Consider the following 23,899-nt stretch of genomic DNA (forward strand, 5'->3'; position numbering starts at 1 on the left):
GAAAGGTGAGGGATTGAGAAGACAGGCCCTGGGTAAAAATTATTACGACAGCACCTGGAGTTGAGAGGCCTGCCTAGAAGAGAAGCACGGGCACTGCTGCCACCAGCGGGGAGGGCTGCCGTCTGAGGCTCAGCAGACCAGTTCACATGCTCAGCAAAGCTGCTATAGATCCAAGTCATAAAAATCTTCCAGCTCATCGTGAAACAAGTCCCACTCGTCTTCAGAGTCTGTCAGGTCGTCGTCCCCACCTGCAGCCAAAAGCACAAGCAACATCTCGCCCAGCTCAAAGGTGACAACCTCTTCTTCGTCGTTGTCAAAGGGGTTGCCGTTCTCTCTTTCCTCAATGAGCTCCCAGAAGTGGCTCCTTCGTTGGGCCCGGTATGTGCTTGATGTTCCCACTTTCTGTCTCTGTGGCTCCTCTCTACGGCATCAGGGTACGCATGCTTGTAAACGCAGTTCCCTCCAAATGGGCAGCTCCCACGTCCTTCGTCAAAATACCTGCACGCCTTGTTGCTCATTGCCTCCTTGTATTTCTGAATGAGTTTCTGCTTCTCTTCTTTCTCCTCCACCCAGTACTCACTTGGAATGACAATGTTAGATGTGATCCGGCATTCTGGGCAGTACTTTATGATCTTGCTCTCAAATTGCTTAGCACTCCTCCACTTGCGAATACACTTGAGACAGCAGGTGTGGTTGCAGTTGGAGAGGATTCCGAAGCGGCGCTCGCGGGGGTTGGCTTTCTCATAGACCACCTCCAAGCAGATCCCACACACCATGTCCTTGCTGTGCTGCACAGCAAACGAGAGCTCCATGTCCTTCTCATGGGCCTCGATGCAAGAATTTATATGTTGTGATCTTTGGGCAGCATCCACTGGATGGAAGACCTGCAGCCCACACATATCACACGCGTCTCCATGGAGATACACACAGTTCTCCCCATATCGGCACTCTCCCACTGCAGCATAGGGGCAGATCTGCTTCTTTGTTTCCACTGCAATTTGCTCCTTCTCTGATTCTTCCTTGGTCACTGAGCCCTGCAGGGGTGCTTCAGTGGTGGAAGGGGCAGTACGGCCACAGTAGGGCTGCCCAGGAACAAACTCAATGGCGTTCACCCAGTCTTCTGAACCCGCTCCTACAGTTGAAAAGTTTGAATTTCTTGACTCAGCTTCGCCCATATGCATTTCACCAATCTGTCCAACTACTGATGAGAGACTTGAGGAAGCAGCAAGGGGTGACTTTGCAGTTAGAGCTGTAGCAGTTGCAATGGTTTGCTGTGTTCATATTTGCAGCGGTCTCCGTAAATACAGTACCCTCGCTGAAAATACTTCTACACTACACCATATGGACTGTCAGAGAGGTCACGTGAGTATCGACAGTTATCTCCTTCCTTACAAACCCCATGCATGAAATACCTGCAGGTGACCTGTTTGGTCCAGCCGCCGCCGCTGCCGTCGCTGCCAAATCCCGTGCCCCCAGGGACGGGGAGGTGACTGTGGGGATAGGGGTGGGGGAGGCCGCTGCCACCGCCGCCCCTGCCGCTCCTGCTCCTGATGTTGTGGCTGTTGTTCCCGGAGCTGCAGCCTCCGCCATTACTGTTTATCCCACACAGCAGTGGCGCCGGAACTTCCGGGATCACATAATTCCGGTCCGGCTGAGGGGGGAGAAGGCGGCGAGGCGAGGGGTGGGATGGGGAAGGACACTGAGGCGCCCGCTCACTCCTCTCTGGCCCGCGTCGCGTCTCTGAGCGCTCTCGCCGCTCGAACTGCGGGCCGGAGCCCGAGCACCCCCTTCTCATTATTTCTTGTTCGTATTTTTAAGTAAATTTTTATTTTTTATCACAGCAAATTTGATTACAAGATTTTGTTTGCTCTAGGTGTGCAAGATGTGGTTCTTTCACACATATACATATATCTATTCTTCTTCGTATCCTTTTCCCATGTAGGTTATGACACAATGTTGAGTAGTCTTCTCTTGGTATTCTGTAGGTCTTTGGTGATTCTGTATTTCACATGTGTTTGTATATCTCTGTTAAGCCCAATATCGTAATGTATCCAATCCTCACACCGTTCCATTTGGTGAACCATACGTTTGTGTAATGAATCTGTGATTGCCTTTCTCTGTGGAAATATCTTCATTGGTATCAATTTTTTGGTAACACCTACAAGTGATAGGATAGGATATGTGTCTTTCGCTTTCTCACGTACTCCAAGTTGCGTGATTACTTCTAGACTCATCTATGGTGCTGCAAATGGCATTGTTTCATTTTTTCGCTAGCTAATATTCCACCTCTACATGTAGCAGTTCTTCTTTGTCCCCCCATCTGTTGGTGGACTTTTTGGTTACTTCCATATCTTGGCTACTGTAATACTGTGCAGTGCAGTTTTGCCTGCCTGTGTCTTTCCAGTTCTGTCTTCAGAGGTTATAGGTCCAGGAAGGGGCCTGCTGGATCATATGGTAGCTCAATATTTCCCTTTTAAAGGCACCTCCATTCAGTTCTCATTAGTGGCTCTTTCCAAGTTACGTCCCTCTTAAAGTTGAGCGTATGTTTTTCTCCACAACATCTTCAGCAATTATTGTTTATAGTTTTTTTGCTGATGGTTATTCTGACTGGTTTGAGATAATACCTCTTTGTGGTTGAATTTGCATGTGTCTCATAATCTGTTGAAATTGAGCTTTAAGGCACGTGCCTTTATTTTTCAATCTGTGATTACAGCTTAGTTCTTCAAAGTGTTTTCTTAAAGTATGTGTCACATTTTAAAATGCTTTGGCCATTTACCTCCCTCTAAACATTTTGAGGGCAGGTTTCATTTACACCTCTGCCGTACTTGTTCATATGAAGTGAGCATTAGCACAGGTTTTAAAGCTGCTTTTGCAGGTAACGGCCAGAGGACAGCAGCCTTTCTAGGTTCCCCACTCTGGTAACTAGGGAAACAGCCCTCCCGGCCAGTGGTGTTCCTCGGTTATAAATTAGAGTGGAATGTGCCCGGATAAACCCACAAAAGCGGATGTCTCCTTACTTTTGTTTGTTTTTTAAATTTAATTTATAGTTTTATTGGAGTAATATTCCATTGTGTTCATAGACCCCTTCTTCTTGGTGCATTCCTGTACTGACGGATATTTTCGTTGCTTCCAAGTGTTGGCTATGGTAAATATTGCTGGAGTGCAGGATTGCCAGCCTGTGACTTTTTGATTCTCATTTCTCAGGGATTACGCCCAGCACTGGGTGTGAATGATTGACCTGTAGCTCAATGTTCAAAGCACCACCATTGTGTTTTCATTAGTGGCTCTTACCACGTCCCCCATAGAAGAGAGGGTAAGCATCTCTCCACAATCACTTCAGCATTTATTGTTTGCAGCATTTTTGCTAATGGCCATTCTGACTGCTGTTAGCTGATCGGTTTTTGTAATTTGGGTTTGCATGTCTTTAAAAATTCCTAAAATTCATCATTTTTCCTCGCCTTTTGTTTTCTGTTAAAAAAAATGTGAGTACAATATACCTCTTGAAATTGTCATCCTGAAAGGTTGCCCTCTTTTGAAATTTTGGTCGATTTTCGACCCCAGGAATTTTTGGAGGGCAGGTGTCATTTAAATAAATGCAAGTTTGGTGAATATTTAGTGACCTTTAGCAATGTGTTTAAAGCTGCTGTTGTGGGAAATGGCCACAAGGAGGCATCATTTCTCCGTTCCCAAATCTGGGTACTAAGGCAGCAGAGCCTTCCAGGAAGTCGTGTTCCTAGGTTTTAAATTTGAATGGAATGTGCCAGGAGAAACCCCCATACGTTTATGTCTCATTACTTCTTCTTGGTTTTTTTTTTACTTTTTGTAATCGCGGTAAAGATTAGACTATTTTTTGTTCTAGGTGTACAGAATCTGGTTCATTTGTACATTATATATGTCTATTCTGGTACAGATCCTCTTCCCATGTAAAATACTACAGAGTGTTCTGTAGACATCCCTTGCTATATGGTCGGTCTTTTTGATAAATGTATATAATATGTATTTGTATACGTATAGTAACACTAATCTTAATTTATCCATTCCCCCCACCTTTCCTTTTACATGAGCATAGTTTGTTTTCTAAGTCTGTGAGTGTCTTTCTCTGTGGAAATATGTTCATTTGTGTCAGTTATTAGATAACGCCTATAAGTGATATCATAGGATATAGGTCTTTTACTTTCCGACTTACCTCGTGTTTCGTGATTATCTCCAGACTCATTTGTGGTGCCTCAGAGAGCAATGGTTCATTGTTTTCCATGGCTAATATTCCATTGTGTACATGGACCACTTCTTCTTTATCCATTCACCTCTTGTTGGATATTTTGATTGCTTCACTGTCTTGGCTGTTGTGAATATGGCTGCACTGCAGCTTTTGCAGCCTGTGTCTTCTCGATTCTTGTCTTCTCAGGTGAGAGGTCCATTGGTCCGCCTGCTGGATGGAATGGTACCTCCATTTTTACTTTTCAACACAGCTCCTTTCTTTTCTCATTATTGGCTATTACCCCTTTACGACTCACCAGCAGGTAGAGGGGACACAGTTCTTTAAAAGCCCTTCAGCATTTATTGTTTGTGGACTTTTTGCTGATGGTCAGTCGACTGGTGTAAGTTGAAACTTTTTGTAGATTAGATTGCATGGGTCTAACGCTCCCTGAGGTTGAGCTTTTATCCATTTTCCTTTTTTTTTAAAAGAGCGTGAGTGAAACTTCACTCTTCATACTCTCTTCTTGAAACATTTGCCTGTTTTGAATTTTTTTGTCCATTCCCTACGTCAGCACAATTTTTTAGGCCAGGCGTCCTTTACAGCCCTGAGTCCTTGTGAATGTTAAGTGACCATTAGCTGTGAGTTTAAAGCTGCTCTTGCAGGAAACGGCCACAAGGTGGCAGCATTTCTCATTTACCAAATTTGGTAACTGGGGAAACAGAGCCTTAATGGAAGTGGTGTTCTAGGTTGTAAATTCGAATGGAACGTGCCAGGAAAAAAGCCCTTTAAGTTTATGTCTCATTACTTCTTGTTCATATTTGTAATTTACTTTTTATTTTTTATCCCAGCAAATTTGATTACAATGGTTTGTTTGTTCTAGGTGTGCAAGATGTGGTTCTTTCTCACATATACGTGTATCTATTCTTCCTCGCATCCTTTTCCCATGTAGGTTATGACACAATGTTGAGTAGTCTTCTCCTGGTCTTCCGTACGACTTTGGTGATTATATATTTCATATGGTTTGTATATCTCCGTTAACCCCAATATGGTAATGTATCCAATCCTCATCCCTTTCTATTTGGTGAACCGTAAGTTTTTTTTAATGAATCTGTGATTGCCTTTCTCTCTGGAAATATCTTCATTGGTATCAATTTTTAAGTAACTCCTAAAAGTGATATGATAGGATATGTGTCTTTTGCTTTCTCACTTACTACAGGTGGCGTGATTATGTCTAGACATATCTATGGTGCTGCAAATGGCATTATTTCATTTTTTTTTCACTAGCGAATATTCCATCTGTACATGGAGGAGTTCTTCTTTGTCCACCCATCTGTTGGTGGAGTTTTTGGATACTTCCATATCTTGGCTACTGTAATACTGTGCAATGCAGATTTGCCTGCCTGTGTCTTTCCAATTCTCTCTTCTTAGATTATAGGTCGAGGAGTGGGCCTGCTGGATCACATGGTAGCTCCATGTTTACCTTTTTAAGGCACCTCCATTCTGCTCTCATTCGTGGCCCTTTCCAAGTTTCGTCCCACTTGAAGTTGAGGGTATGCATTTCTCCACAACACCTTCAGCATTTATTGTTTGTAGTTTTCTTGCTGATGGTTATTCTGACAAGTGTGAGCTGATACCTCTTTGTGGTTGAATTCGCGTGTGCCTCATAATCCATTGAAATTGAACTTTAAGGCATGTCCTTTTTATTTTTCAAGCTGTGATTACCCCTTAGTTCTTCAAAGTGTTCTCTTAAAGTATGTGTCACATTTTGAAATGTTCTGGCCATTACCTCCCTCAAGACATTTTGAGGGCAGGATTCACTTACAGTTCTGCAGTACTTGTTCCTACGAAATGACCATTAGCACAGGCTTTAAAGCTGCTTTTGCAGCTAACTGCCAGAGGGTGGCAGCCTTTCTATGTTCCCCACCCTGGTAACTAGGGAAAAGCCCTTGCGGCCTGTGGTGTTTCTCGGTTATAAATTAGAGTGGAGGGTGCCCGGACAAACCCACACAAGCTGATGTCTCCTTACTTTTGTTGGATTTTTAAATGTCATTTTTATTTTTTATTGGAGTAATTTTCCACTGAGTACGTGGACCACTTCTACTTTGTGCATTCCTCGGTTGATGGAAATTTTCATTGCTTCCAAGTGTTGGCTATGGTAAATATTGTTGGAGTGCAGGATGGCCAGCCTGTGACTTTTTGATTCTCATTTTCTCAGGTGATAGGCCCAGCAGTGGGTGTGATTGATTGACTGGTAGCCCCGTGTTTCCCTTTTCAAAGCACCTTCTTAGTGTTTTCATTAGTGGCTCTTACCACGTCCCCCTTAGAATCGAGGGTACGCATTTCTCCACCATCGATTTAGCATTTATTGTTTGCAGCATTTATGCTAATGGCCCTCCTGGCTGCTGTGAGCTGATAGGGTTTTGTAATTTGGGTTTGCATGTCGTTGAAAATTCGTAAAACTCATCATTTTTCTCCGCCGTTTTCTTTTCTCTTAAAAAAACAGGAAACAACTGGGAGTACAATATAACTCTTGAAATTGTCCTCTTGGAAGGTTGCCCTCTTTTGAATTTTTTGGTCGATTTTCCACGCCAGAGTTTTTTGAGAGCAGGTGTCATTTCCCGAACTGCAAGTTTGGTGAATATTTAGTGACCTATAGCAATGGGTTTAAAGCTGCTGTTGTGGGAAGTGGCCTCAAGGAGGCAGCATTTCTCTATTCCCAAATCTGGGTACTAGGGCAGCAGAGCCTTTCTGGAAGTCGTGTTCCTAGGTTGTAAATTACATTGGAATGTGCATGGAGAAACCCCCGTAAGTTTATGTCTCATTATTTCTTCTTGGTTTTTAAAAGTGTTTTAATCGGGGTTAAGCTTAGAATATTGTTTGTCCTAGGTGGACACAATCTGGTTCATCTGTACATTATATATGTCTTTTCAATTTCAGATACTTTTCCCATGTAAAATGTTACAGAGGGTTCCGCAGACCTCCCTTGCTATATGGTCGGTCTTTTTGAGATATGTATATAATATGCGTTTGTATACATATAGTAACACTAATCTTAATTTATCCATTCCCCCCACCTTTCCTTTTAGATGAGCATAGTTTGTTTTCTATGTCTGTGAGTGTCTTTCTCTGTGGAAATATGTTCATTTGTGTCAGTTATTAGATAACGCCTATAAGTGATATCATAGAATATAGGTCTCTTACTTTCCGACTTACCTCGTGGTTTCGTGATTATCTCCAGACTCATTTGTGGTGCCTCAGAGAGCAATGGTTCATTGTTTTCCATGGCTAATATTCCATTGTGTACATGGACCACTTCTTCTTTATCCATCCACCTCTTGTTGGATATTTTGATTGCTTCACTGTCTTGGCTGTTGTGAATACGGCTGCACTGCAGCTTTTGCGGCCTGTGTCTTCTCGATTCTTGTCTTCTCAGGTGAGAGGTCCATTGGTGCGCCTGCTGGATTGAATGGTACCTCCATTTTTACTTTTCAACACAGCTCCTTTCTTTTCTCATTATTGGCTGTTACCCCTTTACGTCTCACCAGCAGGTAGAGGGGACACAGTTCTTTAAAACCCCTTCAGCATTTATTGTTTGTGGACTTTTTGCTTATGGTCAGTCGACTGGTGTAAGTTGAAACTTTTTGTAGATTAGGTTGTATGGGTCTAACACTCCCTGAGGTTGAGCTTTTATCCATTTTGCTTTTTTTTTTTAAAGAGCGTGAGTGAAACTTCACTCTTCATACTCTCTTTTTGAAACATTTGCCTGTTTTGAATTTTTTTGTCCATTGCCTACTTCAGCACAATTTTTTAGGCCAGGCGTCCTTTACAGCCCTGAGTCCTTGTGAATGTTAAGTGACCATTAGCTGTGAGTTTAAAGCTGCTCTTGCAGGAAACTGCCACAAGGTGGCAGCATTTCTCATTTACCAAATTTGGTAACTGGGGAAACAGAGCCTTAATGGAAGTGGTGTTCTAGGTTGTAAATTCGAATGGAACGTGGCAGGAAAAAAGCCCTTTAAGTTTATGTCTCATTACTTCTTGTTCATATTTGTAATTTACATTTTATTTTTTATCCCAGCAAATTTGATTACAATGGTTTGTTTGTTCTAGGTGTGCAAGATGTGCTTCTTTCTCACATATACGTGTATCTATTCTTCCTCGCATCCTTTTCCCATGTAGGTTATGACACAATGTTGAGTAGACTTCTCCTGGTCTTCCGTACGTCTTTGGTTATTATATATTTCACATGGTTTGTATATCTCTGTTAACCCCAATATGGTAATGTATCTAACCCTCATCCCTTTCTATTTGGTGAACCGTAAGTTTTTTTAATGAATCTGTGATTGCCTTTCTCTCTGGAAATATCTTCATTGGTATCAATTTTTAAGTAACTCCTAACAGTGATATGATAGGATATGTGTCTTTTGCTTTCTCACTTACTACAGGTGGCGTGATTATGTCTAGACACATCTATGGTGCTGCAAATGGCATTGTTTCATTTTTTTCACTAGCGAATATTCCATCTGTACATGGAGGAGTTCTTCTTTGTCCACCCATCTGTTGGTGGAGTTTTCGGTTACTTCCATATCTTGGCTACTGTAATACTGTGCAACGCAGATTTGCCTGCCTGTGTCTTTCCAATTCTCTCTTCTTAGATTAAAGGTCGAGGAGTGGGCCTGCTGGATCACATGGTAGCTCCATGTTTACTTTTTTAAGGCACCTCCATTCTGCTCTCATTCGCGGCCCTTTCCAAGTTACGTCCCACTTGAAGTTGAGGGTATGCATTTCTCCACAACACCTTCAGCATTTATTGTTTGTAGTTTTCTTGCTGATGGTTATTCTGACAAGTGTGAGCTGATACCTCTTTGTGGTTGAATTCGCGTGTGCCTCATAATCCGTTGAAATTGACCTTTAAGGCATGTCCTTTTTTTTTTCAAGCTGTGATTGCCCCTTAGTTCTTCAAAGTGTTCTCTTAAAGTATGTGTCACATTTTGAAATGTTCTGGCCATTACCTCCCTCAAGACATTTTGAGGGCAGGTTTCATTTACAGTTCTGCAGTACTTGTTCCTATGAAATGAACATTAGCACAGGCTTTAAAGCTGCTTTTGCAGCTAACTGCCAGAGGGGGGCAGCCTTTCTATGTTCCCCACCCTGGTAACTAGGGAAAAGCCCTTGCGGCCTGTGGTGTTTCTCGGTTATTAATTAGAGTGGAGGGTGCCCGGACAAACCCACACAAGCTGATGTCTCCTTACTTTTGTTGGATTTTTAAATTTAATTTTTAGTTTTTATTGGAGTAATTTTCCACTGAGTACGTGGACCACTTCTACTTTGTGCATTCCTTGGTTGATGGACATTTTCATTGTTTCCAAGTGTTGGCTATGGTAAATATTGTTGGAGTGCAGGATGGCCAGCCTGTGACTTTTTGATTCTCATTTTCTCAGGTGATAGGCCCAGCAGTGGGTGTGATTGATTGACTGGTAGCCCCGTGTTTCCCTTTTCAAAGCACCTTCTTAGTGTTTTCATTAGTGGCTCTTACCACGTCCCCCTTAGAATCGAGGGTACGCATTTCTCCACCATCGATTTAGCATTTATTGTTTGCAGCATTTATGCTAATGGCCCTCCTGGCTGCTGTGAGCTGATAGGGTTTTGTAATTTGGGTTTGCATGTCGTTGAAAATTCGTAAAACTCATCATTTTTCTCCGCCGTTTTCTTTTCTCTTAAAAAAACAGGAAACAACTGGGAGTACAATATAACTCTTGAAATTGTCCTCTTGGAAGGTTGCCCTCTTTTGAATTTTTTGGTCGATTTTCCACGCCAGAGTTTTTTGAGAGCAGGTGTCATTTCCCGAACTGCAAGTTTGGTGAATATTTAGTGACCTATAGCAATGGGTTTAAAGCTGCTGTTGTGGGAAGTGGCCTCAAGGAGGCAGCATTTCTCTATTCCCAAATCTGGGTACTAGGGCAGCAGAGCCTTTCTGGAAGTCGTGTTCCTAGGTTGTAAATTACATTGGAATGTGCATGGAGAAACCCCCGTAAGTTTATGTCTCATTATTTCTTCTTGGTTTTTAAAAGTGTTTTAATCGGGGTTAAGCTTAGAATATTGTTTGTCCTAGGTGGACACAATCTGGTTCATCTGTACATTATATATGTCTTTTCAATTTCAGATACTTTTCCCATGTAAAATGTTACAGAGGGTTCCGCAGACCTCCCTTGCTATATGGTCGGTCTTTTTGAGATATGTATATAATATGCGTTTGTATACATATAGTAACACTAATCTTAATTTATCCATTCCCCCCACCTTTCCTTTTAGATGAGCATAGTTTGTTTTCTAAGTCTGTGAGTGTCTTTCTCTGTGGAAATATGTTCATTTGTGTCAGTTATTAGATAACGCCTATAAGTGATATCATAGAATATAGGTCTCTTACTTTCCGACTTACCTCGTGGTTTCGTGATTATCTCCAGACTCATTTGTGGTGCCTCAGAGAGCAATGGTTCATTGTTTTCCATGGCTAATATTCCATTGTGTACATGGACCACTTCTTCTTTATCCATCCACCTCTTGTTGGATATTTTGATTGCTTCACTGTCTTGGCTGTTGTGAATACGGCTGCACTGCAGCTTTTGCGGCCTGTGTCTTCTCGATTCTTGTCTTCTCAGGTGAGAGGTCCATTGGTGCACCTGCTGGATTGAATGGTACCTCCATTTTTACTTTTCAACACAGCTCCGTTCTTTTCTCATTATTGGCTCTTACCCCTTTACGTCTCACCAGCAGGTAGAGGGGACACAGTTCTTTAAAACCCCTTCAGCATTTATTGTTTGTGGACTTTTTGCTGATGGTCAGTCGACTGGTGTAAGTTGAAACTTTTTGTAGTTTAGATTGCATGGGTCTAACGCTCCCTGAGGTTGAGCTTTTATCCATTTTCCTTTTTTTTTAAAAGAGCGTGAGTGAAACTTCACTCTTCATACTCTCTTCTTGAAACATTTGCCTGTTTTGAATTTTTTTGTCCATTCCCTACTTCAGCACATTTTTTTAGGCCAGGCGTCCTTTACAGCCCTGAGTCCTTGTGAATGTTAAGTGACCATTAGCTGTGAGTTTAAAGCTGCTCTTGCAGGAAACGGCCACAAGTTGGCAGCATTTCTCATTTACCAAATTTGGTAACTGGGGAAACAGAGCCGTAATGGAAGTGGTGTTCTAGGTTGTAAATTCGAATGGAACGTGCCCGGAAAAAAGCCCTTTAAGTTTATGTCTCATTACTTCTTGTTCATATTTGTAATTTACTTTGTATTTTTTATCCCAGCAAATTTGATTACAATGGTTTGTTTGTTCTAGGTGTGCAAGATGTGGTTCTTTCTCACATATACGTGTATCTATTCTTCCTCGCATCCTTTTCCCATGTAGGTTATGAAACAATGTTGAGTAGTCTTCTCCTGGTCTTCCGTACGTCTTTGGTGATTATATATTTCACATGGTTTGTATATCTCCGTTAACCCCAATATGGTAATGTATCCAATCCTCATCCCTTTCTATTTGGTGAACCGTAAGTTTTTTTTAATGAATCTGTGATTGCCTTTCTCTCTGGAAATATCTTCATTGGTATCAATTTTTAAGTAACTCCTAACAGTGATATGATAGGATATGTGTCTTTTGCTTTCTCACTTACTACAGGTGGCGTGATTATGTCTAGACACATCTATGGTGCTGCAAATGGCATTGTTTCATTTTTTTCACTAGCGAATATTCCATCTGTACATGGAGGAGTTCTTCTTTGTCCACCCATCTGTTGGTGGAGTTTTCGGTTACTTCCATATCTTGGCTACTGTAATACTGTGCAACGCAGATTTGCCTGCCTGTGTCTTTCCAATTCTCTCTTCTTAGATTATAGGTCGAGGAGTGGGCCTGCTGGATCACATGGTAGCTCCATGTTTACCTTTTTAAGGCACCTCCATTCTGCTCTCTTTCGCGGCCCTTTCCAAGTTACGTCCCACTTGAAGTTGAGGGTATGCATTTCTCCACAACACCTTCAGCATTTATTGTTTGTAGTTTTCTTGCTGATGGTTATTCTGACAAGTGTGAGCTGCTACCTCTTTGTGGTTGAATTCGCGTGTGCCTCATAATCCGTTGAAATTGACCTTTAAGGCATGTCCTTTTTATTTTTCAAGCTGTGATTACCCCTTAGTTCTTCAAAGTGTTCTCTTAAAGTATGTGTCACATTTTGAAATGTTCTGGCCATTACCTCCCTCAAGACATTTTGAGGGCAGGTTTCATTTACAGTTCTGCAGTACTTGTTCCTATGAAATGACCATTAGCAAGGGCTTTAAAGCTGCTTTTGCAGCTAACTGCCAGAGGGGGGCAGCCTTTCTATGTTCCCCACCCTGGTAACTAGGGAAAAGCCCTTGCGGCCTGTGGTGTTTCTCGGTTATAAATTAGAGTGGAGGGTGCCCGAACAAACCCACACAAGCTGATGTCTCCTTACTTTTGTTGGATATTTACATTTAATTTTTAGTTTTTATTGGAGTAATTTTCCACTGAGTACGTGGACCACTTCTACTTTGTGCAATCCTCGGTTGATGGACATTTTCATTGTTTCCAAGTGTTGGCTATGGTAAATATTGTTGGAGTGCAGGATGGCCAGCCTGTGACTTTTTGATTCTCATTTTCTCAGGTGATAGGCCCAGCAGTGGGTGTGATTGATTGACTGGTAGCCCCGTGTTTCCCTTTTCAAAGCACCTTCTTAGTGTTTTCATTAGTGGCTCTTACCACGTCCCCCTTAGAATTGAGGGTACGCATTTCTCCACCATCGATTTAGCATTTATTGTTTGCAGCATTTATGCTAATGGCCCTCCTGGCTGCTGTGAGCTGATAGGGTTTTGTAATTTGGGTTTGCATGTCTTTGAAAATTCGTAAAAGTCATCATTTTTCTCCGCCGTTTCCTTTTCTCTTAAAAAACAGGAAACAACTGGGAGTACAATATAAGTCTTGAAATTGTCCTCTTGGAAGGTTGCCCTCTTTTGAATTTTTTGGTCGATTTTCCACGCCAGAGTTTTTTTAGAGAGCAGGTGTCATTTCCCGAACTGCAAGTTTGGTGAATATTTAGTGACCTTTAGCAATGGGTTTAAAGCTGCTGTTGTGGGAAGTGGCCTCAAGGAGGCAGCATTTCTCCATTCCCAAATCTGGGTACTAGGGCAGCAGAGCCTTTCTGGAAGTCGTGTTCCTAGGTTGTAAATTACATTGGAATGTGCATGGAGAAACCCCCGTAAGTTTATGTCTCATTATTTCTTCTTGGTTTTTAAAAGTGTTGTAATTGGGGTAAAGCTTAGAATATTGTTTGTCCTAGGTGGACACAATCTGGTTCATTTGTACATTATATATGTCTATTCAAGTACAGATCCTCTTCCCGTGTAAAATGTTACAGAGGGTTCCGCAGACCTCCCCTGCTATATGGTCGGTCTTTTTGAGATATGTATATAATATGCGTTTGTATATATATAGTAACACTAATCTTAATTTATCCATTCCCCCCACCTTTCCTTTTAGATGAGCATAGCTTGTTTTCTATGTCTGTGAGTGTCTTTCTCTGTGGAAATATGTTCATTTGTGTCAGTTATTAGATAACGCCTATAAGTGATATCATAGAATATAGGTCTTTTACTTTCCGACTTACCTCGTGTTTCGTGATTATCTCCAGACTCATTTGTGGTGCCTCAGAGAGCAGTGGTTCATTGTTTTCCATGGCTAATATTCCATTGTGTACATGGACCACTTCTTCTTTATCCATTCACCTCTTGTTGGACATTTTGATTGCTTCACTGTCTTGGCTGTTGTGAATACGGCTGCACTGCAGCTTTTGCGGCCTGTGTCTTCTCGATTCTTGTCTTCTCAGGTGAGAGGTCCATTGGTGCGCCTGCTGGATTGAATGGTACCTCCATTTTTACTTTTCAACACAGCTCCTTTCTCTTCTCATTATTGGCTGTTACCCCTTTACGTCTCACCAGCAGGTAGAGGGGACACAGTTCTTTAAAACCCCTTCAGCATTTATTGTTTGTGGACTTTTTGCTTATGGTCAGTCGACTGGTGTAAGTTGAAACTTTTTGTAGATTAGATTGCATGGGTCTAACGCTCCCTGAGGTTGAGCTTTTATCCATTTTCCTTTTTTTTTCAAAGAGCGTGAGTGAAACTTCACTCTTCATACTCTCTTCTTGAAACATTTGACTGTTTTGAATTTTTTTGTCCATTGCCTACTTCAGCACAATTTTTTAGGCCAGGCGTCCTTTACAGCCCTGAGTCCTTGTGAATGTTAAGTGACCATTAGCTGTGAGTTTAAAGCTGCTCTTGCAGGAAACGGCCACAAGGTGGCAGCATTTCCCATTTACCAAATTTGGTAACTGGGGAAACAGAGCCTTAATGGAAGTGGTGTTCTAGGTTGTAAATTCGAATGGAACGTGCCCGGAAAAAAGCCCTTTAAGTTTATGTCTCATTACTTCTTGTTCATATTTGTAATTTACTTTGTATTTTTTATCCCAGCAAATTTGATTACAATGGTTTGTTTGTTCTAGGTGTGCAAGATGTGCTTCTTTCTCACATATACGTGTATCTATTCTTCCTCGCATCCTTTTCCCATGTAGGTTATGAAACAATGTTGAGTAGTCTTCTCCTGGTCTTCCGTACGTCTTTGGTGATTATATATTTCACATGGTTTTGTATATCTCCGTTAACCCCAATATGGTAATGTATGAAATCCTCATCCCTTTCTATTTGGTGAACCGTAAGTTTTTTTTAATGAATCTGTGATTGCCTTTCTCTCTGGAAATATCTTCATTGGTATCAATTTTTAAGTAACTCCTAACAGTGATATGATAGGATATGTGTCTTCTGCTTTCTCACTTACTACAGGTGACGTGATTATGTCTAGACATATCTATGGTGCTGCAAATGGCATTGTTTCATTTTTTTCACTAGCGAATATTCCATCTGTACATGGAGGAGTTCTTCTTTGTCCACCCATCTGTTGGTGGAGTTTTCGGTTACTTCCATATCTTGGCTACTGTAATACTGTGCAACGCAGATTTGCCTGCCTGTGTCTTTCCACTTCTCTCTTCTTAGATTATAGGTCGAGGAGTGGGCCTGCTGGATCACATGGTAGCTCCATGTTTACCTTTGTAAGGCACCTCCATTCTGCTCTCATTCGTGGCCCTTTCCAAGTTACGTCCCACTTGAGGTTGAGGGTATGCATTTCTCCACAACACCTTCAGCATTTATTGTTTGTAGTTTTCTTCCTGATGGTTATTCTGACAAGTGTGAGCTGATACCTCTTTGTGGTTGAATTCGCGTGTGCCTCATATTCCGTTGAAATTGACCTTTAAGGCATGTCCTTTTTATTTTTCAAGCTGTGATTACCCCTTAGTTCTTCAAAGAGTTCTCTTAAAGTATGTGTCACATTTTGAAATCTTTTGGCCATTACCTCCCTCAAGACATTTTGAGGGCAGGTTCCATTTACACTTCTGCAGTACTTGTTCCTACGAAATGACCATTAGCACAGGCTCTAAAGCTGCTTTTGCAGCTAACTGCCAGAGGGCGGCAGCCTTTCTATGTTCCCCACCCTGGTAACTAGGGAAAAGCCCTTGCGGCCTGTGGTGTTTCTCGCTTATAAATTAGAGTGGAGTGTGCCCGGACAAACCCACACAAGCTGATGTCTCCTTACTTTTGTTGGATTTTTAAATGTCATTTTTATTTTTTATTGGAGTAATTTTCCACTGAGTACGTGGACCACTTCTACTTTGTGCATTCCTCGGTTGATGGACATTTTCATTGCTTCCAAGTGTTGGCTATGGTAAATATTGTTGGAGTGCAGGATTGCCAGCCTGTGACTTTTTGATTCTCATTTTCTCAGGTGATAGGCCCAGCAGTGGGTGTGCTGATTGACTGGTAGCACCGTGTTTCCCTTTTCAAAGCACCTTCTTTGTGTTTTCATTAGTGGCTCTTACCCCGTCCCCCTTAGAATCGAGGGTACGCATTTCTCCACAATCGATTTAGCATTTATTGTTTTCAGCATTTATGCTAATGGCCCTACTGGCTGCTGTGAGCTGATAGGGTTTTGTAATTTGGGTTTGCATGTCTTTGAAAATTCGTAAAACTCATCATTTTCCTCCGCCGTTTTCTTTTCTGTTAAAAAAAGGAAACAATTGGGAGTACAATATAACTCTTGAAATTGTCCTCTTGGAAGGTTGCCCTCTTTTGAATTTTTTGGTCGATTTTCCACGCCAGAGTTTTTTTAGAGAGCAGGTGTCATTTCCCGAACTGCAAGTTTGGTGAATATTTAGTGACCTTTAGCAATGGGGTTAAAGCTGCTGTTGTGGGAAGTGGCCTCAAGGAGGCAGCATTTCTTCATTCCCAAATCTGGGTACTAGGGCAGCAGAGCCTTTCTGGAAGTCGTGTTCCTAGGTTGTAAATTACATTGGAATGTGCATGGAGAAACCCCCATAAGTTTATGTCTCATTATTTCTTCTTGGTTTTTAAAAGTGTTGTAATTGGGGTAAAGCTTAGAATATTGTTTGTCCTAGGTGGACACAATCTGGTTCATTTGTACATTATATATGTCTATTCAAGTACAGATCCTCTTCCCGTGTAAAATGTTACAGAGGGTTCCGCAGACCTCCCTTGCTATATGGTCGGTCTTTTTGAGATATGTATATAATATGCGTTTGTATACATATAGTAACACTAATCTTAATTTATCCATTCCCCCCACCTTTCCTTTTAGATGAGCATAGCTTGTTTTCTAAGTCTGTGAGTGTCTTTCTCTGTGGAAATATGTTCATTTGTGTCAGTTATTAGATAACGCCTATAAGTGATATCATAGAATATAGGTCTTTTACTTTCCGACTTACCTCATGTTTCGTGATTATCTCCAGACTCATTTGTGGTGCCTCAGAGAGCAATGGTTCATTGTTTTCCATGGCTAATATTCCATTGTGTACATGGACCACTTCTTCTTTATCCATTCACCTCTTGTTGGACATTTTGATTGCTTCACTGTCTTGGCTATTGTGAATAAGGCTGCACTGCAGCTTTTGCGGCCTGTGTCTTCTCGATTCTTGTCTTCTCAGGTGAGAGGTCCATTGGTGCGCCTGCTGGATTGAATGGTACCTCCATTTTTACCTTTCAACACATCTCCTTTCTCTTCTCATTATTGGCTGTTACCCCTTTACGTCTCACCAGCAGGTAGAGGGGACACAGTTCTTTAAAACCCCTTCAGCATGTATTGCTTGTAGACTTTTTGCTGATGGTCAGTCGACTGGTGTAAGTTGAAACTTTTTGTAGATTAGATTGCATGGGTCTAACACTCCCTGAGGTTGAGCTTTTATCCATTTTCCTTTTTTTTTAAAAGAGCGTGAGTAAAACTTAACTCTTCATACTCTCTTCTTGAAACATTTGCCTTTTTTGAATTTTTTTGTCCATTCCCTACGTCAGCACAATTTTGTAGGCCAGGCGTCCTTTACAGCCCTGAGTCCTTGTGAATGTTAAGTGACCATTAGCTGTGAGTTTAAAGCTGCTCTTGCAGGAAACGGCCACGAGGTGGCAGCATTTCTCATTTACCAAATTTGGTAACTGGGGAAACAGAGCCTTAATGGAAGTGGTGTTCTAGGTTGTAAATTCGGGCGGAATGTGCCAGGAAAAAAGCCCTTTAAGTTTATGTCTCATTACTTCTTGTTCATATTTGTAATTTACTTTTTATTTTTTATCCCAGCAAATTTGATTACAATGGTTTGTTTGTTCTAGGTGTGCAAGATGTGGTTCTTTCTCACATATACGTGTATCTATTCTTCCTCGCATCCTTTTCCCATGTAGGTTATGGCACAATGTTGAGTAGTCTTCTCCTGGTCTTCCGTACGTCTTTGGTGATTATATATTTCACATGGTTTGTATATCTCTGTTAACCCCAATATGGTAATGTATCCAATCCTCATCCCTTTCTATTGGGTGAACCGTAAGTTTTTTTAATGAATCTGTGATTGCCTTTCTCTCTGGAAATATCTTCATTGGTATCAATTTTTAAGTAACTCCTAAAAGTGATATGATAGGATATGTGTCTTCTGCTTTCTCACTTACTACAGGTTGCGTGATTATGTCTAGACTCATCTATGGTGCTGCAAATGGCATTGTTTCATTTTTTTCACTAGCGAATATTCCATCTGTACATGGAGGAGTTCTTCTTTGTCCACCCATCTGTTGGTGGAGTTTTTGGTTATTTCCATATCTTGGCTATTGTAATACTGTGCAATGCAGATTTGCCTGCCTGTGTCTTTCCAATTCTCTCTTCTTAGATTACAGGTCGAGGAGTGGGCCTGCTGGATCATATGGTAGCTCAATGTTTACCTTTGTAAGGCACCTCCATTCTGCTCTCATTCGTGGCCCTTTCCAAGTTACGTCCCACTTGAGGTTGAGGGTATGCATTTCTCCACAACACCTTCAGCATTTATTGTTTGTAGTTTTCTTGCTGATGGTTATTCTGACAAGTGTGAGCTGATACCTCTTTGTGGTTGAATTTGCGTGTGCCTCATATTCCGTTGAAATTGACCTTTAAGGCATGTCCTTTTTATTTTTCAAGCTGTGATTACCCCTTAGTTCTTCAAAGAGTTCTCTTAAAGTATGTGTCACATTTTGAAATCTTTTGGCCATTACCTCCCTCAAGACATTTTGAGGGCAGGTTCCATTTACACTTCTGCAGTACTTGTTCCTACGAAATGACCATTAGCACAGGCTCTAAAGCTGCTTTTGCGGCTAACTGCCAGAGGGCGGCAGCCTTTCTATGTTCCCCACCCTGGTAACTAGGGAAAAGCCCTTGCGGCCTGTGGTGTTTCTCGCTTATAAATTAGAGTGGAGTGTGCCCGGACAAACCCACACAAGCTGATGTCTCCTTACTTTTGTTGGATTTTTAAATGTCATTTTTATTTTTTATTGGAGTAATTTTCCACTGAGTACGTGGACCACTTCTACTTTGTGCATTCCTCGGTTGATGGACATTTTCATTGCTTCCAAGTGTTGGCTATGGTAAATATTGTTGGAGTGCAGGATTGCCAGCCTGTGACTTTTTGATTCTCATTTTCTCAGGTGATAGGCCCAGCAGTGGGTGTGACTGATTGACTGGTAGCACCGTGTTTCCCTTTTCAAAGCACCTTCTTTGTGTTTTCATTAGTGGCTCTTACCCCGTCCCCCTTAGAATCGAGGGTACTCATTTCTCCACAATCGATTTAGCATTTATTGTTTGCAGCATTTATGCTAATGGCCCTACTGGCTGCTGTGAGCTGATAGGGTTTTGTAATTTGGGTTTGCATGTCGTTGAAAATTCGTAAAACTCATCATTTTTCTCCGCCGTTTTCTTTTCTGTTAAAAAAAGGAAACAATTGGGAGTACAATATAACTCTTGAAATTGTCCTCTTGGAAGGTTGCCCTCTTTTGAATTTTTTGGTCGATTTTCCACGCCAGAGTTTTTTTAGAGAGCAGGTGTCATTTCCAGAACTGCAAGTTTGGTGAATATTTAGTGACCTTTAGCAATGGGTTTAAAGCTGCTCTTGTGGGAAGTGGCCTCAAGGAGGCAGCATTTCTCCATTCCCAAATCTGGGTACTAGGGCAGCAGAGCCTTTCTGGAAGTCGTGTTCCTAGGTTGTAAATTACATTGGAATGTGCATGGAGAAACCCCCATAAGTTTATGTCTCATTATTTCTTCTTGGTTTTTAAAAGTGTTGTAATTGGGGTAAAGCTTAGAATATTGTTTGTCCTAGGTGGACACAATCTGGTTCATTTGTACATTATATACGTCTATTCAAGTACAGATCCTCTTCCCGTGTAAAATGTTACAGAGGGTTCCGCAGACCTCCCTTGCTATATGGTCGGTCTTTTTGAGATATGTATATAATATGCGTTTGTATACATATAGTAACACTAATCTTAATTTATCCATTCCCCCCACCTTTCCTTTTAGATGAGCATAGTTTGTTTTCTAAGTCTGTGAGTGTCTTTCTCTGTGGAAATATGTTCATTTGTGTCAGTTATTAGATAACGCCTATAAGTGATATCATAGAATATAGGTCTTTTACTTTCCGACTTACCTCATGTTTCGTGATTATCTCCAGACTCATTTGTGGTGCCTCAGAGAGCAATGGTTCATTGTTTTCCATGGCTAATATTCCATTGTGTACATGGACCACTTCTTCTTTATCCATTCACCTCTTGTTGGACATTTTGATTGCTTCACTGTCTTGGCTATTGTGAATAAGGCTGCACTGCAGCTTTTGCGGCCTGTGTCTTCTCGATTCTTGTCTTCTCAGGTGAGAGGTCCATTGGTGCGCCTGCTGGATTGAATGGTACCTCCATTTTTACTTTTCAACACAGCTCCTTTCTCTTCTCATTATTGGCTGTTACCCCTTTACGTCTCACCAGCAGGTAGAGGGGACACAGTTCTTTAAAACCTCTTCAGCATGTATTGCTTGTAGACTTTTTGCTGATGGTCAGTCGACTGGTGTAAGTTGAAACTTTTTGTAGATTAGATTGCATGGGTCTAACACTCCCTGAGGTTGAGCTTTTATCCATTTTCCTTTTTTTTTAAAAGAGCGTGAGTAAAACTTAACTCTTCATACTCTCTTCTTGAAACATTTGCCTGTTTTGAATTTTTTTGTCCATTCCCTACGTCAGCACAATTTTGTAGGCCAGGCGTCCTTTACAGCCCTGAGTCCTTGTGAACGTTAAGTGACCATTAGCTCTGAGTTTAAAGCTGCTCTTGCAGGAAACGGCCACGAGGTGGCAGCATTTCTCATTTACCAAATTTGGTAACTGGGGAAACAGAGCCTTAATGGAAGTGGTGTTCTAGGTTGTAAATTCGAACGGAATGTGCCCGGAAAAAAGCCCTTTAAGTTTATGTCTCATTACTTCTTGTTCATATTTGTAATTTACTTTTTATTTTTTATCCCAGCAAATTAGATTACAATGGTTTGTTTGTTCTAGGTGTGCAAGATGTGGTTCTTTCTCACATATACGTGTATCTATTCTTCCTCGCATCCTTTTCCCATGTAGGTTATGGCACAATGTTGAGTAGTCTTCTCCTGGTCTTCCGTACGTCTTTGGTGATTATATATTTCACATGGTTTGTATATCTCTGTTAACCCCAATATGGTAATGTATCCAATCCTCATCCCTTTCTATTGGGTGAACCGTAAGTTTTTTTTAATGAATCTGTGATTGCCTTTCTCTCTGGAAATATCTTCATTGGTATCAATTTTTAAGTAACTCCTAACAGTGATATGATAGGATATGTGTCTTCTGCTTTCTCACTTACTACAGGTTGCGTGATTATGTCTAGACTCATCTATGGTGCTGCAAATGGCATTGTTTCATTTTTTTCACTAGCGAATATTCCATCTGTACATGGAGGAGTTCTTCTTTGTCCACCCATCTGTTGGTGGAGTTTTTGGTTATTTCCATATCTTGGCTATTGTAATACTGTGCAATGCAGATTTGCCTGCCTGTGTCTTTCCAATTCTCTCTTCTTAGATTACAGGTCGAGGAGTGGGCCTGCTGGATCATATGGTAGCTCAATGTTTACCTTTGTAAGGCACCTCCATTCTGCTCTCATTCGTGGCCCTTTCCAAGTTACGTCCCACTTGAGGTTGAGGGTATGCATTTCTCCACAACACCTTCAGCATTTATTGTTTGTAGTTTTCTTGCTGATGGTTATTCTGACAAGTGTGAGCTGATACCTCTTTGTGGTTGAATTTGCGTGTGCCTCATATTCCGTTGAAATTGACCTTTAAGGCATGTCCTTTTTATTTTTCAAGCTGTGATTACCCCTTAGTTCTTCAAAGAGTTCTCTTAAAGTATGTGTCACATTTTGAAATCTTTTGGCCATTACCTCCCTCAAGACATTTTGAGGGCAGGTTCCATTTACACTTCTGCAGTACTTGTTCCTACGAAATGACCATTAGCACAGGCTCTAAAGCTGCTTTTGCGGCTAACTGCCAGAGGGCGGCAGCCTTTCTATGTTCCCCACCCTGGTAACTAGGGAAAAGCCCTTGCGGCCTGTGGTGTTTCTCGCTTATAAATTAGAGTGGAGTGTGCCCGGACAAACCCACACAAGCTGATGTCTCCTTACTTTTGTTGGATTTTTAAATGTCATTTTTATTTTTTATTGGAGTAATTTTCCACTGAGTACGTGGACCACTTCTACTTTGTGCATTCCTCGGTTGATGGACATTTTCATTGCTTCCAAGTGTTGGCTATGGTAAATATTGTTGGAGTGCAGGATTGCCAGCCTGTGACTTTTTGATTCTCATTTTCTCAGGTGATAGGCCCAGCAGTGGGTGTGACTGATTGACTGGTAGCACCGTGTTTCCCTTTTCAAAGCACCTTCTTTGTGTTTTCATTAGTGGCTCTTACCCCGTCCCCCTTAGAATCGAGGGTACTCATTTCTCCACAATCGATTTAGCATTTATTGTTTGCAGCATTTATGCTAATGGCCCTACTGGCTGCTGTGAGCTGATAGGGTTTTGTAATTTGGGTTTGCATGTCGTTGAAAATTCGTAAAACTCATCATTTTTCTCCGCCGTTTTCTTTTCTGTTAAAAAAAGGAAACAATTGGGAGTACAATATAACTCTTGAAATTGTCCTCTTGGAAGGTTGCCCTCTTTTGAATTTTTTGGTCGATTTTCCACGCCAGAGTTTTTTTAGAGAGCAGGTGTCATTTCCAGAACTGCAAGTTTGGTGAATATTTAGTGACCTTTAGCAATGGGTTTAAAGCTGCTCTTGTGGGAAGTGGCCTCAAGGAGGCAGCATTTCTCCATTCCCAAATCTGGGTACTAGGGCAGCAGAGCCTTTCTGGAAGTCGTGTTCCTAGGTTGTAAATTACATTGGAATGTGCATGGAGAAACCCCCATAAGTTTATGTCTCATTATTTCTTCTTGGTTTTTAAAAGTGTTGTAATTGGGGTAAAGCTTAGAATATTGTTTGTCCTAGGTGGACACAATCTGGTTCATTTGTACATTATATACGTCTATTCAAGTACAGATCCTCTTCCCGTGTAAAATGTTACAGAGGGTTCCGCAGACCTCCCTTGCTATATGGTCGGTCTTTTTGAGATATGTATATAATATGCGTTTGTATACATATAGTAACACTAATCTTAATTTATCCATTCCCCCCACCTTTCCTTTTAGATGAGCATAGTTTGTTTTCTAAGTCTGTGAGTGTCTTTCTCTGTGGAAATATGTTCATTTGTGTCAGTTATTAGATAACGCCTATAAGTGATATCATAGAATATAGGTCTTTTACTTTCCGACTTACCTCATGTTTCGTGATTATCTCCAGACTCATTTGTGGTGCCTCAGAGAGCAATGGTTCATTGTTTTCCATGGCTAATATTCCATTGTGTACATGGACCACTTCTTCTTTATCCATTCACCTCTTGTTGGACATTTTGATTGCTTCACTGTCTTGGCTATTGTGAATAAGGCTGCACTGCAGCTTTTGCGGCCTGTGTCTTCTCGATTCTTGTCTTCTCAGGTGAGAGGTCCATTGGTGCGCCTGCTGGATTGAATGGTACCTCCATTTTTACTTTTCAACACAGCTCCTTTCTCTTCTCATTATTGGCTGTTACCCCTTTACGTCTCACCAGCAGGTAGAGGGGACACAGTTCTTTAAAACCTCTTCAGCATG

General features: G+C 41.4%; 1 pseudogene; it reads right to left on the minus strand.

The window, feature by feature from the left end:
• LOC137759637 (E3 ubiquitin-protein ligase makorin-1 pseudogene) lies at positions 1 to 1,590 on the minus strand (annotated as a pseudogene).
• Positions 1,591 to 23,899: the final 22,309 nt, after the last annotated feature.

Source organism: Eschrichtius robustus, chromosome 1 (assembly GCF_028021215.1).
Source record: "Eschrichtius robustus isolate mEscRob2 chromosome 1, mEscRob2.pri, whole genome shotgun sequence".
NCBI classification, from domain to species: domain Eukaryota; kingdom Metazoa; phylum Chordata; class Mammalia; order Artiodactyla; family Eschrichtiidae; genus Eschrichtius; species Eschrichtius robustus.